At 46.8% G+C, this 13,095-nt stretch overlaps 1 long non-coding RNA gene across 1 annotated transcript; it reads right to left on the reverse strand.

Moving 5' to 3' along the window:
* Positions 1-500: 500 nt before the first annotated feature.
* LOC141264527 (uncharacterized) lies at positions 501-11,925 on the reverse strand. The gene is made up of 4 exons (XR_012319993.1): positions 11,791-11,925; positions 10,981-11,163; positions 751-1,173; positions 501-666 (listed from the first exon to the last, which is right to left on the reverse strand). It is a non-coding gene; the product is annotated as an uncharacterized lncRNA (long non-coding RNA).
* Positions 11,926-13,095: the final 1,170 nt, after the last annotated feature.

Consider the following 13,095-nt stretch of genomic DNA (forward strand, 5'->3'; position numbering starts at 1 on the left):
ATTAGATATTAGAAAAAACTTTTTGACAGTTAGGGTGATTAATGAGTGGAACAGGCTGCTACGAGAGGTGGTGAGTTCCCCTTCAATGGACGTCTTCAAACAGAGGCTGGACAGACATCTGTCTGAGATGATCTAGTGAATCCTGCTTTGAGCAGGGGGTTGGACCAGATGACCCAGGAGGTCCCTTCCAACTCTACCATTCTATGATTCTATGATTCTATGATTCTAAATCGGGTACTTCAGAAGGTTCATAAAGGACTATACCAAAAAGTTAGCACCTCTACAAGACCTCCTGGTAGGACAGTGATTAAAGAAAACGCTGCACTACTGGACCTGGGTGCATGAGTTGGGTCCAAAGCCTTGAAATATCGCGATAACCTCAGCACACCAAATGGTATATTTGATATTTTTATTTGCAGTCCACAGTAATAGACGTTTCGGTCGACAAGACCTTCATCAGTGTACTGCATGTAAACAAAAAATGAACAGATATAGAATGCAAAAAATGATCAATATAAAATATGACATTAGATGTACAAAACATACAAGAATAGGTCTAAGTGTCCATATTATCTACCATCCTACAGAGAAGCAGAAAAACAACCTACCAAATTACTGGGAGGAGGACAAGGATAAGGAGGGAGACGTATTCCAGTGCAGGGATTCCTATGGAGAGAGCGCATGCTGTAAGGTAATAGGATGCTCAATGGGGGTATAGTGGAGTGAGATCTATGGGGAGAGCAGACATACCTTATGTGCCTTAAAATTCGTGGATGGTGCTGCATGGACCGCGGTATCCACCGCTGGTAACGTGCATTGTGCGCATCTAAATGGCCAGTTTTATATCCTGTTTGGGGAGGGGGGAGATTGGCTGCCAGCCAATAAGGTGAGTGATGCGTGCTGGCAACTAACGCTGAGACCGATGACGTCACCGGAAGTGACGCGAAAATGAGAGTGCTGGCATCTGATTGGTCCGGGTCCGCGCATGCGCACGTGCGTGCATGTCAACCGACGCGCTGGTGGGTTCCAGGGACCAGGAAGTGGCATTCTGCATGAGTAGGAGGTATTCCACTGCGGGGATGGGATGGCTCGAGTGCGTTCCACCGTCAGGGGGAGGAGATAACGGAGTGCAGGAGGGATATGGGAAGATCTGGGTGGGTTTAACTCTTTAATCTGAAATGAAAATGCAGTATTAGAAAAGGCTCTAAATCATAGAGTATAACAAATAATATATAACCTCAGGATCATTGATGTTGTCCCCTGATATAGCATAACTCCATACAATAGACACACATGTAGATATCTTAGTCCCTGTGAGGGCTGAATGGGACCAAGTTAAATGAATGAATGAAAATCATAGTCCTTGTTTAGTCCTTTAGGGTGAAGGGACTGTAGTTCATGAATCCAGAATGCCTCTCTCTGTTTGAGAGTCTGGATTCGATTACCCCCACGATGGGGGGGGGGGGGGGTTATTTGCTCTATAATTTGGAACGGCAATTGGGAGACGTTATGTCCTGCTGCCATAAAATGTTGGGGGATGGGTAGAAGTAAATTTTTGCATCTGATGGTGGACTTGTGTTTCGAGATCTTGTCTTTAATGGGCTGAGTCGTTTCACCTATATAAATAAGGCCGCAGGGGCACTTAATTAGGTATATGACGAAGTTCGTGTCACAGGTGTGGTAGTCCTTGATTGTGTATTTCTTGCCTGTCTGGGGATGATAGATGGTGTCGCCTCTAAGGATATTATGACATTGGTGGCATTGGAGACATGGGAAGGTTCCTTTCTTTGGGGTTTGTAAAAATCTTTGGCGAGATCCAAGGGAGGTAGTCCCTATGTCTGCTCGAGCTAATGAATCTTTAATGTTCGGTGCTCGTTTGAAGCATGGCAAGAAGGGTTGGTTAAAAGATTTGATGGTAGGGTAACCTGTTTGAAGAATGTTCCAGTGTTTCCGTATTGTGCGGTGTAAAATGTAAGCCAGGGGATGATATGTATGGACAAACGGGATACGATCAGATGTGTCTAGTCGTGGTTGTGTGAGGCTGTCTTGTGAATCTTGTAGAAGATCACGGGGGTATCCTCTTTCTTCAAATTTCCGTGTCATCTCTTGTAATCGGACGTTACAAAGTGCTGTGTCGGACACAATACGTTTGACCCTTTGAAATTGCGATTTGGGGATAGCGCTTTTCATAGGGGCTGGGTGGTTACTTGAAAAAATGTAGTAATGTGTTACGATTTGTGAGTTTCCTGTAGATGTCTGTAGTTAATAGTCCTGAATTATCTTTGATTACTAAGGTATCTAGAAAGTTGACCTGATGGGAATGATGGCTCATAGTGAAGTGTAGACCAGGCCACGCAGAGTTGAGGGAACTACAGAATTCATCTAGGGTATCCTGGGAGCCTGTCCGACACAGCACTTTGTAACGTCCGATTCCATAGGAATCCCTGCACTGGGATACGTCTCCCTCTTTATCCTTGTCCTCCTCCCAGTAATTTGGTAGGTTGTTTTTCTGCTTCTCTGTAGGATGGTAGATAATATGGACACTTAGACCTATTCTTGTATGTTTTGTACATGTAATGTCATATTTTATATTGATCATTTTTTGTATTCTATATCTGTTCATTTTTTGTTTACATGCAGTACACTGATGAAGGTCTTGTCGACCGAAACGTCTATTACTGTGGACTGCAAATAAAAATATCAAATATACCATTTGGTGTGCTGAAGTTATCGCGATACTCCTGGTAGGACAGTCCAAAAGAGGAAAGAGTCCCCCATTCCAGTGGGGCAAAGAGCAGACTGAGTCCTTTGCATCAATGAAGGAAGTCCTAACTGGTGAAGAAATCCTGGCTTACCCTGACTACAGCCTGCCTTTCCTGTTGTACACCGACGCCAGCAACGAGGGACTGGGAGCAGTGTTGTCCCAGAAGCAAAATGGCAGAGAAAAGGTAATTGCGTATGCCAGTAGGAAGCTTCGCCCTACTGAGAGGAACCCGGAGAATTACAGTTCCTTCAAGCTGGAGTTCCTGGCCTTGGTCTGGACTATCACTGAAAGGTTCAAGCATTACCTAGCCTCAACGAAATTCACAGCCTTTACTGACAATAATCCCTTGACACACCTGGAGACAGCCAGGTTGGGAGCCATGGAACAGCGTTGGGTGGCCAGATTGTCGAATTATCAGTTCACCATAAAGTATCGGGCAGGTCACAAGAACACCAATGCCGATGCCCTGTCAAGGATGCCCCACCAGTCAGACACCGAGGATGAAGTGGATGATTTAGAGGAAGTTGAATTTCCTGATTTCCACCGAAGCGGAGTGGTCCACGAGCAACACGCCACCAGAAGACGTCATGGAAGGACGCTGAACCCTCTACCTCATCACAGTTGGAAGGAGACCCAGGACAGTGACCCGGTTGTCAGCCTCATCAAAAGACTGATAACTCAAGAAGGTTCTCACCTGGAGAAGGGTGCTCCCCCACAAGCTAAACACCTGTGGAATGAGAGAAGCCGGCTGTTCATCTACAGAGAGAAGCTGTGCAGGAGGTCAACCCCAAGACTCATGAAATGGTGTGGCAGATTGTTGTACCCAGGACAGATATCCAGATGGTGTTGGAGGCCTACCACGACCAAGCAGGTCACTTTGGCTGGAAGAAGCTGGAAACCCTGCTGAAGGACCGGTTCTATTGGGTTGGAATGCGGAGCTCCATAGAGAGGTGGTGCCGGAATTGTGGGCCCTGTAGCCTCAGAAGGAAAGACTACGGCAGCCAAAAAGCACCCTTGCAGTCCATCAAAACAACCCAGCCCCTGGAGATTGTCGCTCTGGATCACGTCAAGCTGTCACCCAGCAGGTCAGGCTATTCCTATGCACTGACCATGGTGGATCATTATTCCCGGTTCCTGGTGGTAGCCCCTGTCAAGGATCTGACAGCAGAAACTGCAGCAAGAACGTTCCAAGCATACTTCTGCAGGCCCCATGGATACCCGGACAAAGTGCTGACGGATCAAGGCCCTGCCTTTAAAGCCGAGCTGTTTAAAGAGTTCTCATCTGTATGGGTGCAAGAAGATCCGGACTACGCCATATCACCCTCAGACCAATGGTTTGTGTGAGAAAATGAACAACATCATCATAGACCTGCTGAAAACCTTACCCTTGGAAGAAAGGAACCAGTGGCCAGACAAACTACCTGACCTGGTAGATCTGTACAATCACATACCTGTGAGTTCTACTAATTGTACCCCAGCGTACCTCATGAGAGCAAGACCCGGAAAGTTGCTCATGGACCTGGAACTCGGAGTGGTAGAACCTGCTGCAGATACGTCCACTGAAGATTGGGACACAAGTCGGAAAGTACAGGCCTGTGTCGAAGACAGTCTAAACAAGGTGAGGGAAAGACAGGAAGAGCAGTACAATAAACATGCACCAGCAGAACCCTTGGCACCTGGAGAGATAGTGCTGAAGCGGAAAAGAAGAGGTCACAAGCTCGATGACCAGTGGGAAAGAGAGCCCTACACTGTGCTAAACTCCAGATTTGACAACAGCAAAACCTGCCTGATCAGTAAAGATGGAGGTAAAACGACCGCAACAGTCTCAAGAGACCATTTGAAAGTGTGCCCAGGTCTACTGAAGACAATGGAGGAAGAAGTACCTCCTATAGCACCGGAAGAACCCAGGGAAGAAGTGCTTCACACAGTTCTAGGAGATTTCCCTGCGGACTGGCCTCAACTTGATGGAGCAGTTATTATACCAGTAATACACTTCTATCAACCACAAGAAGAACCTGTGAACGCCCTAGAGGAACCTGCTCAGGAACAGGAAGAGTCCCCACTCAGAGGAGGATCACTCGTTGAAGCAAAGCCTGAAGGCCCAGTAATCAGTGCACTTGCCAGTCTCATAGAGAGATTGAGGCAGTTTTATAATCTACCAGCACGTACACCTGATAGGTTAACAGAAAGTCCATGCACAGACACCAGTATCACCCCAGTGCTACGAAGGTCCATACGCAGCACACAAGGACAAATCCCTGCCAGGTTTAGGGAATAAGCACAAAGTGCCTACATTATAAATAGTTGCCCAGTTGGGTATTGCCTATTGTTTATTGTATAAACTGAAAATAATATGTGTTCATTTAGTTACTGGTCAGGGTACAGAGACTTGTAGGATGAGGACTGTGAGCAGCCAAAAACTGTTCTTGTAAATAGTTGCACTCATCAAAAGTGCCCCCCTTATTTGACCACTGAACAAAAACCCGTTTGGCGTGGTCGAAGACGTGGTCCAGCACCTGGATCACTTATGCCCTGTAGCCACGCCCAGGGCCTACGTTGAGGGTTTTCAGGCGGGTCCCTCATGTTACTCATTTTGCTCAGTGAAATGGAGACCGGGTTACGGGACTTACTGTAACCTTATTATTGTTATTATTATTATTGTTGTTATTATTGTTATTGTTGTTACCTGTTTTGAAAAAAAAAAGCTTCAGTCCAGGAGTACTGAATTGTACTAGGGGGGAATGTGGCACCCTGCTACCACAGGTACCACAGGACCCAAAAGGGTGCATGGATGGACTTCTCCACAAGAGGCCCTCATTACATACAAACACCTCCTCCCTTCCACCTCATATCACTAGAGGAAGCCCGTTAGGGATATATATATGGAGGGTGGAGCCAGGCAGTTCAGTCGGTCAGTCAGAAGTTAGTCTGAGGAGAGCGTGCTGACGCTGAGAGCAGTGAAGACGCAGCACGTCTGCTGCTGTATTGAGGGCCCCGAGTGTGGCCGAAGGAAAAGAGGAGAGGAGAGAGGAGTTGAGGGGGCAGAGGAGCATCATAGGCTCACCCCCGAGTATACAAACTGGACACCAGGTCCGCGCCTACAGGGTCCCTTTATACCCAGTAGGTATCACCGGCATACCAGGAGGACTACAAGTCCCTGGTCGACCTGAAGCTAAACCCTTGACAGGACTAGGAACCACGAAGGCCCCGGCGGCCAGGGATAGCGGTTGCCAGCAGAAGGTCCTACTACCAAGCGACAGGTGAAGAGAGCAACACGACACAGAAGCTAGGCCCAGTTGCAGGCCGGCCAGGAGCTTAGAGAGAGGGAGAAACGGACCAGGAGGCCTTATACCCGCTCACTGGGGAGAAGTCCTGAATTGCACCCATCCTACCGAGTACCCTGGACCGTACCTGACATCCGCACCAGTAAAGGTATTGAAGCGAATCCCCTGTCTCTGTCAGTTACTCCTGTTGCGCCATCCCGACTGCACTACAAGCCCCAGCATCACCACCCACCATCAAACTCTACACTGCCCTGAGGCCCGCTCCACCTGTGGGGAGCTGTTCCATCCTAGCTGCCTATCAACTGCCTCAGAGGACTGCAGCAGCGCTGGTACAAATTACCAGAAACCACAGGTGGCATCATGATCAAACTACAAATCCCATATAAACTATTCCCTTTTGTGTTGACGGCCCTGGGCCACGGACGGGGCCAGCCACTGTGACATATTCCCCCCTAGCATCCATAGGCCCGGACACCGAGTACCCCACTGCCCTGGGGGCGCGTCAGTGACAGGTCCAACTTAAGGAACTGCCCAATTATATAGAATATACAGTACTTCTTGAAGCAATACCGACACAGTCCATGGACCAGAGTGGCGCTATTTCTGTATGAAAGCAGTCATGTAATTTCTATTCTCTTGCAAGTCTTCTTAAAGGTGATGTCTCACCAAGGGAATCCAGGCTCATACAGCCTCTCAGGGTATGAAGGTGTCACAGAATGACACTCAGGACCCTACTATAAGGAGAGAACCACTAACAAACTGGAAGTTTCTTGTTGTAATTGTATAAAATCGACACATAGTTGGAAGAACATGACCAGCTGCACAGAGCCCGGACCTCAATCCCATCCAACACCCATAATGGAGATTGTGAGCCCGGTGATGTTTCCTCAACATCAGGGTCTGACCTCCCAAATGATCTTCTGAATGAAGGGGCAACTGAAGTGTCGAGTGCATTATAAAAAATCCTGGTGGTCTGCCACATCTTTGTCTTCCTTTTCGACCCCTTTTAAATCTGGAAAATAAACTCCGTAGAATGTTACTGAAGTTTTTACTTGGAGAAAATCAAAGTCTCAATAATATCAATATGAACCAAAAAAACAATACATGAAAGCAAACACTAGTGAGGCAGAACAAGTCAGCGCCAGCGGTGGAAACCACACTTGTCATGCTGGGAAAATTAATGAGGAACACTTCATTCCCATGAAGGATTATTTGGGTGCCGCAGCCAAGGTCAGTAAGACCTGAGAGTATCTGCAGTGAGTTACAGCTGATTGTGAAACCTGAAACTGCTGATAAATTGTACAGTAATATAAGGCCAGGCGAGGAGACCTGGAAACGTGTGGACATCTGTATGTAGCTGCAAAAATAACATAAAAAATGTTAATATACTCAAAAAATTTTCACCATCAGTTCATGCATGGTCAGAGGACATCTCCATCACAATAGTCTGCACTACAGGTGTGGAGCTTCAACTGCTTCGGAGAACTTTAGACATCATTCATCATACCATCGTACCAACTTGAGATACTTGGAGACTGTGAGGATCTGAGGTTATGGGTTGCAATAATCACCTAAGCAAGTTAATGACAATATTTTATTCCTTGCATCCAAGGTTTTACAACAACTCCAGGTAAATGGCCAAAATCCATTTCCCCCAGTCCACAAGATCCCCTCCCTGGGCAGTAGTTCCACTGCCTATGTACCAGGCGATACTCACTGTCTCCCAACTTTTGGTTGGCCCACAGATTTAGCATCTCCAGCCAGTATAGTCTGTAGTCACATTCCATGCTCCTCCAGACGACAGATAAAATGACAGGTATCCAGTAGCACTAGTCCTTAAGAAAGTTCATCAAATCCAGATGACAGGTCCCACAACTGTAGCATGTTTACCCAGCCCAATCGGCAACTGATCTCCAAACTCCATAGGCCATCCATCCATGGCTTCAGGACCTCAGCCTAGATCCTATCCTTTCTACGTCATTCCACAAGCTCCCTGACTAAACATGTGGCTCCTTTTTCTCCCTCTCAGGGATCAGCCCCCAGAATGGGCAGAAGTGTTCAATCCCTCCCCTTTAAACATTTGCTTTTAGCTGAAAGAATGAAGAATATTCCAGAAGCATATCACCTGGGATTGTATGTGAGACCCCTTGTGGTGATGTCTTCTCTGAGTCTACTATCCCTATCCACACAATGGGACTAGTGGCTGAGAGAACAATGGCTTCAGGCCCTTAGATACTAACGAGATTAATGGAATGATGGATTTCCTTGATTACCAATCTTGGGTCTGGCCTTATGTATGTATAAAATCCAGCCTGCAAGTCTTCCTCTGCTTACTAAATGGAAACATTTATTTCCTGAGGCTGAACTGACGAGCAAGAGAATGTCTAATAAAACACAGCAATAGTATTGATGTAACCAGTGCTCCGTGCTGGAAAAAGTCCTTTAGAACAAGGCCAGCTCCTCACAGAGACCAACATAATGTTAATGATTTCCCTTAAAGGGAATCTGTCAGTAGGATCATCCCTCCTAAGCCATTTATATGGGCATGTAGGTCATAGGAAGCTGAATAAAATGATACCTTGATTTCTGAGATCCACGTTTTTCTTAATATATAAATGAGCTGTTAAGATCTATGGGCCGGACCTAGATCTCCCTGAGAATCCACCTCCTTGAGAAGTCAGACCAGAAGTTATCTCCGTTAGAGATGAGTGAACCTGAACTTTAAAGTTCGGAGTTTGGGTGTTAGGTTGGGCCATAACTCCATTACGGGTTAAATGGTCAGTACTGTAAGGACTTGGGCTTTTCTTAATTGTTTTTATACTGTTTTTAGGCTTGTTGTTTTGTAAAATAAAAATGTTATTATTCTCAGGTGATCCCTGTTTTTGCACAGCTTTTTGGTTTACTTATATTATATGCATTAAGTTGATCCTGATACTCCAGGTGGTGCCCGCTTTGCTATTTGTAATATCTAACTATGAAAACACACTCCCTGTTGAACCTCTAAAGTTCACATTTTTAACTTTTTTGAGTATTATTTGGTGAAATAGGTAACAATTCTAGCGGAAGTAGTCACCAGAGTTCATTACCTGACCCATTGAAGGGGGAGGGGTGCGCTAGGGGTCCTGTTACCTCAGTCTCTGACCCATTCCTTTATATGGGGAGGCTGAGAGATCATATAGGGGGCACCATCGGCTTCATCTGCCTATGGCACCAAAATACCTTGCCCCGGCACCGAGTTAGGGCCATTATGGATGGCACTATGAGTGCATTGTACTGTGTAGAGGAGACTGTGGGGCATCATATTGTATGGAGGGGACTGTAGGGCAATCATACTGTGTGGAGGTGATTGTGGGGGTATCATTCTGTGTGTACATGTCATACTGTGTCGGGGAATGTACTGCTGGGGCATAATACTGTGTGGGATCTGTGGAGGCAATGTGCTGTATAGAGGTGGCATCATAATATGTGGGGGGCTCTTGGGACATCATACTGTGTGTGGAGGAATGTACTGTGGAGGGATTATACTATATGTTGGGACTTTTGGGGCATCATACTGTGTGGGGTTGGTCGAGGAATCACACTGTATAGGGGGCATCATACTGTGTAGGAGCAATATTTATATGCGGGCACACATAAAGAACTGGGTAATGTTAGAGAAGTGGCTTGGTGTAAAAAAAAATTGCTGCTGTGCAATGTTTGCTGTGTGTGACGCTCTCAGCCCTCCCTGGGAAATAGGGTTACTCAGAGCCGGGTCAGTGTAGGTGTCTCGGGGTTGCAGCCGTGGCCCGGACCCGGTCCGTGCCCAAGGCGGTCACATAAAAGATTTAATGGGCTTTCAGGGTTGAGTGGTATTTTCCGACTACGCCACCTACGGATTCCGGTGATGGACACCAGCGCTGCTTCAGTCCACTGAGGCCGGTGTTAAAGGCAGCTTAGATGGAACGGCTCCCCACAGGCGGAGCAGGCCTCAGGGCAGTGTGAGGAGGAATGGTGGGTGCAGTGCCGCGCAGGATAATAACAAGCTGAAGCGGGGTGTGAAGTCATCCAGGGTTTTTGCTCACATTCAGATGAACTTTAGCCGCAAAGCTTCCCTCTGCTCCTCGCGGAGTACTGCGACCACCGGGAAGGGGGTCCAGCACTTTCCAGGTAGATCAGGAGCACCTGTTGAGACCCCTTTGGTGTGTGTTCCTCTCCTTGGTGAGTTCTCCCACTAAGTCATCTCCTGACTGTATGTGTGGTTAGAACTAGGTGTAAGGCCGGGTCCCACTGGATAAACGCAGGTAGAGTGTTACAGGTGGCGTATGCCGCTCCGTCCGTATCCCTCCTAGGATCCACTAAGCCTCGGGGCTTTTCCGACTGAGACGTGAAGTAACAGAGTCAGATATCGGGGGCCGGTAACCCCTCTTGCAGCAGGAGTCCCTCTGACTAGGCCAGAGTAAGAAATACAGGTGGCGTATGCCGCTCCGTCCGTATCCCCCTGGGATCCTTTTGCCTGTGGAGCTTGTCTCCTCTGCTCCCCTCCAGGCCTTCTTAGGTAGGGACCATGACCGGGTAGAGACAGTGGTTAACTCTGACCCGCTCCTCGCCTCAAGGCCAGAGAACGAGGATCGTGTATCTTCAGTCGGATGAGGCCTATTACTGAACTCTGGTGGGTGACCACAATCAGAGACGGAGACCACAATCACTGATGAAGATCACAATCAAAGACCTTGAACCTAAGATGGCCGTAGATTAAATATGAATTAGTAAGTGTACCCTAAAAGTGTGTCCTCCACCCTCATCCACTACATGGTTCCCCCTATCTTTGGTTCCCCCCCCATCTCCTATATCCCGGGACGGGGCAGCACCCTGGTGCATTTAGGCCCCCTTCAGGACAGGAGTGATGTAGTGTTGAGTGGTGAAGTAGGGTCCCGAGAAGTGCTCCATCCTTACCTGGAAGAGGAGATACCACACCTCAAGCTGAGGTGCAGTACCCCTGTGGCGACTGAACCCTCAGGGACGCCACAGCTGCAGGTGGTCCTTCTTTACCAATACTACGAGCAGACGGATGGTTCCTAATCTTTGCTGTCCCTCAGAGAGTAAAATCTTCCATCTATTCCCAGCGATAAGAGAAAACTGAAAAAGCCGTAAAGTTTATGAGTTACAGACTGAACTTTGTTCTGTGGCAATAAAATATCACTCGGCGAGAAGAAACTATTTTATCTTTCTGTCTCCGACCAATGCAGAGAAATGAACGAGCGATCATGTAAGCTGAGACCTCCACAGCGGGAGAATCTTTCTTAGAAGGACCCCCCTCTATAACGTTACTATTTCAGCTCCTTCTTTGCTGAGAGTGAATGAAAAAAAAGTGTCAAAAATCTGTTGTGAGCTAGTCATGCTTATACAATTGTAGTTTGTCACGATGTATGAGTGCAAACTGTCCTAAACATAACAGCCTACAATGTAATAAGATGTGAATATATTCCACGTTCGCTAACAGCAAGGAGAGATCTTAGATTAGCGGCACATATTGTTACACCTGGTGTCCAACCAGTAGGTAGAATCACTGCGCCCCACTATGGCTGTGACCTCCATCATTCCCAAGGTCAATAGTGGCATCCTGCTGCTGGAATCCCGCTGACTTGGCCCCTATGACATTTCCCAGGCAGATGGGTCAGTTTTGGAAAAAGTAACCCCGAAAGAGAAAAACAATAGAGTGATTATTTGCAAAGTGACTGTAATTCTATATACGACGTCACTAACCTATCTATAGCCCAGCACGAAGCTCCACAACAGGATTACATGCAGCAATTCAGCTAACGGTCCTGGCACTGGGGGGATTAATGTTTATCTCGTTTCCTCTATGCCAGCACCAAGCTAAACAGATTATTGTCTTCTACTACTGTATTCCACAGAAGAGAAGCACCAGGGAGGCGAGACCAGTCCCAGCAATTTACTCTGCAAAGGGGACTTTGAGCTGTGGATGTAAGAATGGAACTTAAAGGGGTTCTCCTCTTTGGACAAAAACTTATTGGAAGGATCCCATGACATTAAACTTAGGCTTTAAGGGTCCCACTGCTGAGCCCCCCAGCAATCAGCTAAAACTTGTGAGCAGATCTGGTAGTAAGCGTTTATTTTCCCTACAGCGCCACCACACAGGAAAAGAAGCATTACACAGACAGCACCCATTCATATCAATGGATTGTCAGAGTAATTCAGGACAGGACAAGTCCATCATCGTGAGAGATTCTTTTTGTAGTTGCTACTCTGGCTATTAGAAAAGAGTCTTGATCAGAAATTCCCAATTTAGTACTCCTTAATAGATTGTGTGAAAATTGGGAGAAACAGAAAAACACAGATCATGCTGCTGCTTTCTAGAAAGTGGTTTCACAGCAACACTGCTCAGTACTGCTCTGAAATGTCCTCCATGCTGCTGCAGCTTCTTCTGAATGAGTGCTACATAGAGAAAGGAGAGCAGGAATCCCTCATGTCTGTGTGTGGTGTGTATGGGAGCATGTCTCCATTAGCTCAGAGACAACTGACAATTATACATAGAACCTGCAGAGGGGAAAACTGGTGAAAATGCAGGAAACAAGTCATATAATGGCCAGAAATGGTGTTATTCTTCATGTACACAAGTGGCAGCTTATTCTAAACAATCAGCATTAAGCCACTCAGGAGAGACGACAGATCCTCTATATACTACACCACACAGGAGAGCTGACAGATCCTCTATATACTACACCACACAGGAGAGCTGACAGATCCTCTATATACTACACCACACAGGAGAGCTGACAGATCTTCTATATACTACACCACACAGGAGAGCTGACACATCCTCTATATACTACACCACACAGGAGAGCTGACAGATCCTTTATATACTACACCACACAAGAGAGCTGACAGATCCTCTATATACTACACCACACAGGAGAGCTGACAGATCTTCTATATACTACACCACACAGGAGAGCTGACAGATCCTCTATATACTACACCACACAAGAGAGCTGACAGATCCTCTATATACTACACCACACAGGAGAGCTGACAGATCTTCTA

This window comes from Phyllobates terribilis, unplaced genomic scaffold, assembly GCF_046119375.1.
Source record: "Phyllobates terribilis strain yellow unplaced genomic scaffold, ASM4611937v1 Scaffold_4__5_contigs__length_816908805, whole genome shotgun sequence".
Classification (NCBI taxonomy): Eukaryota; Metazoa; Chordata; class Amphibia; order Anura; family Dendrobatidae; genus Phyllobates; species Phyllobates terribilis.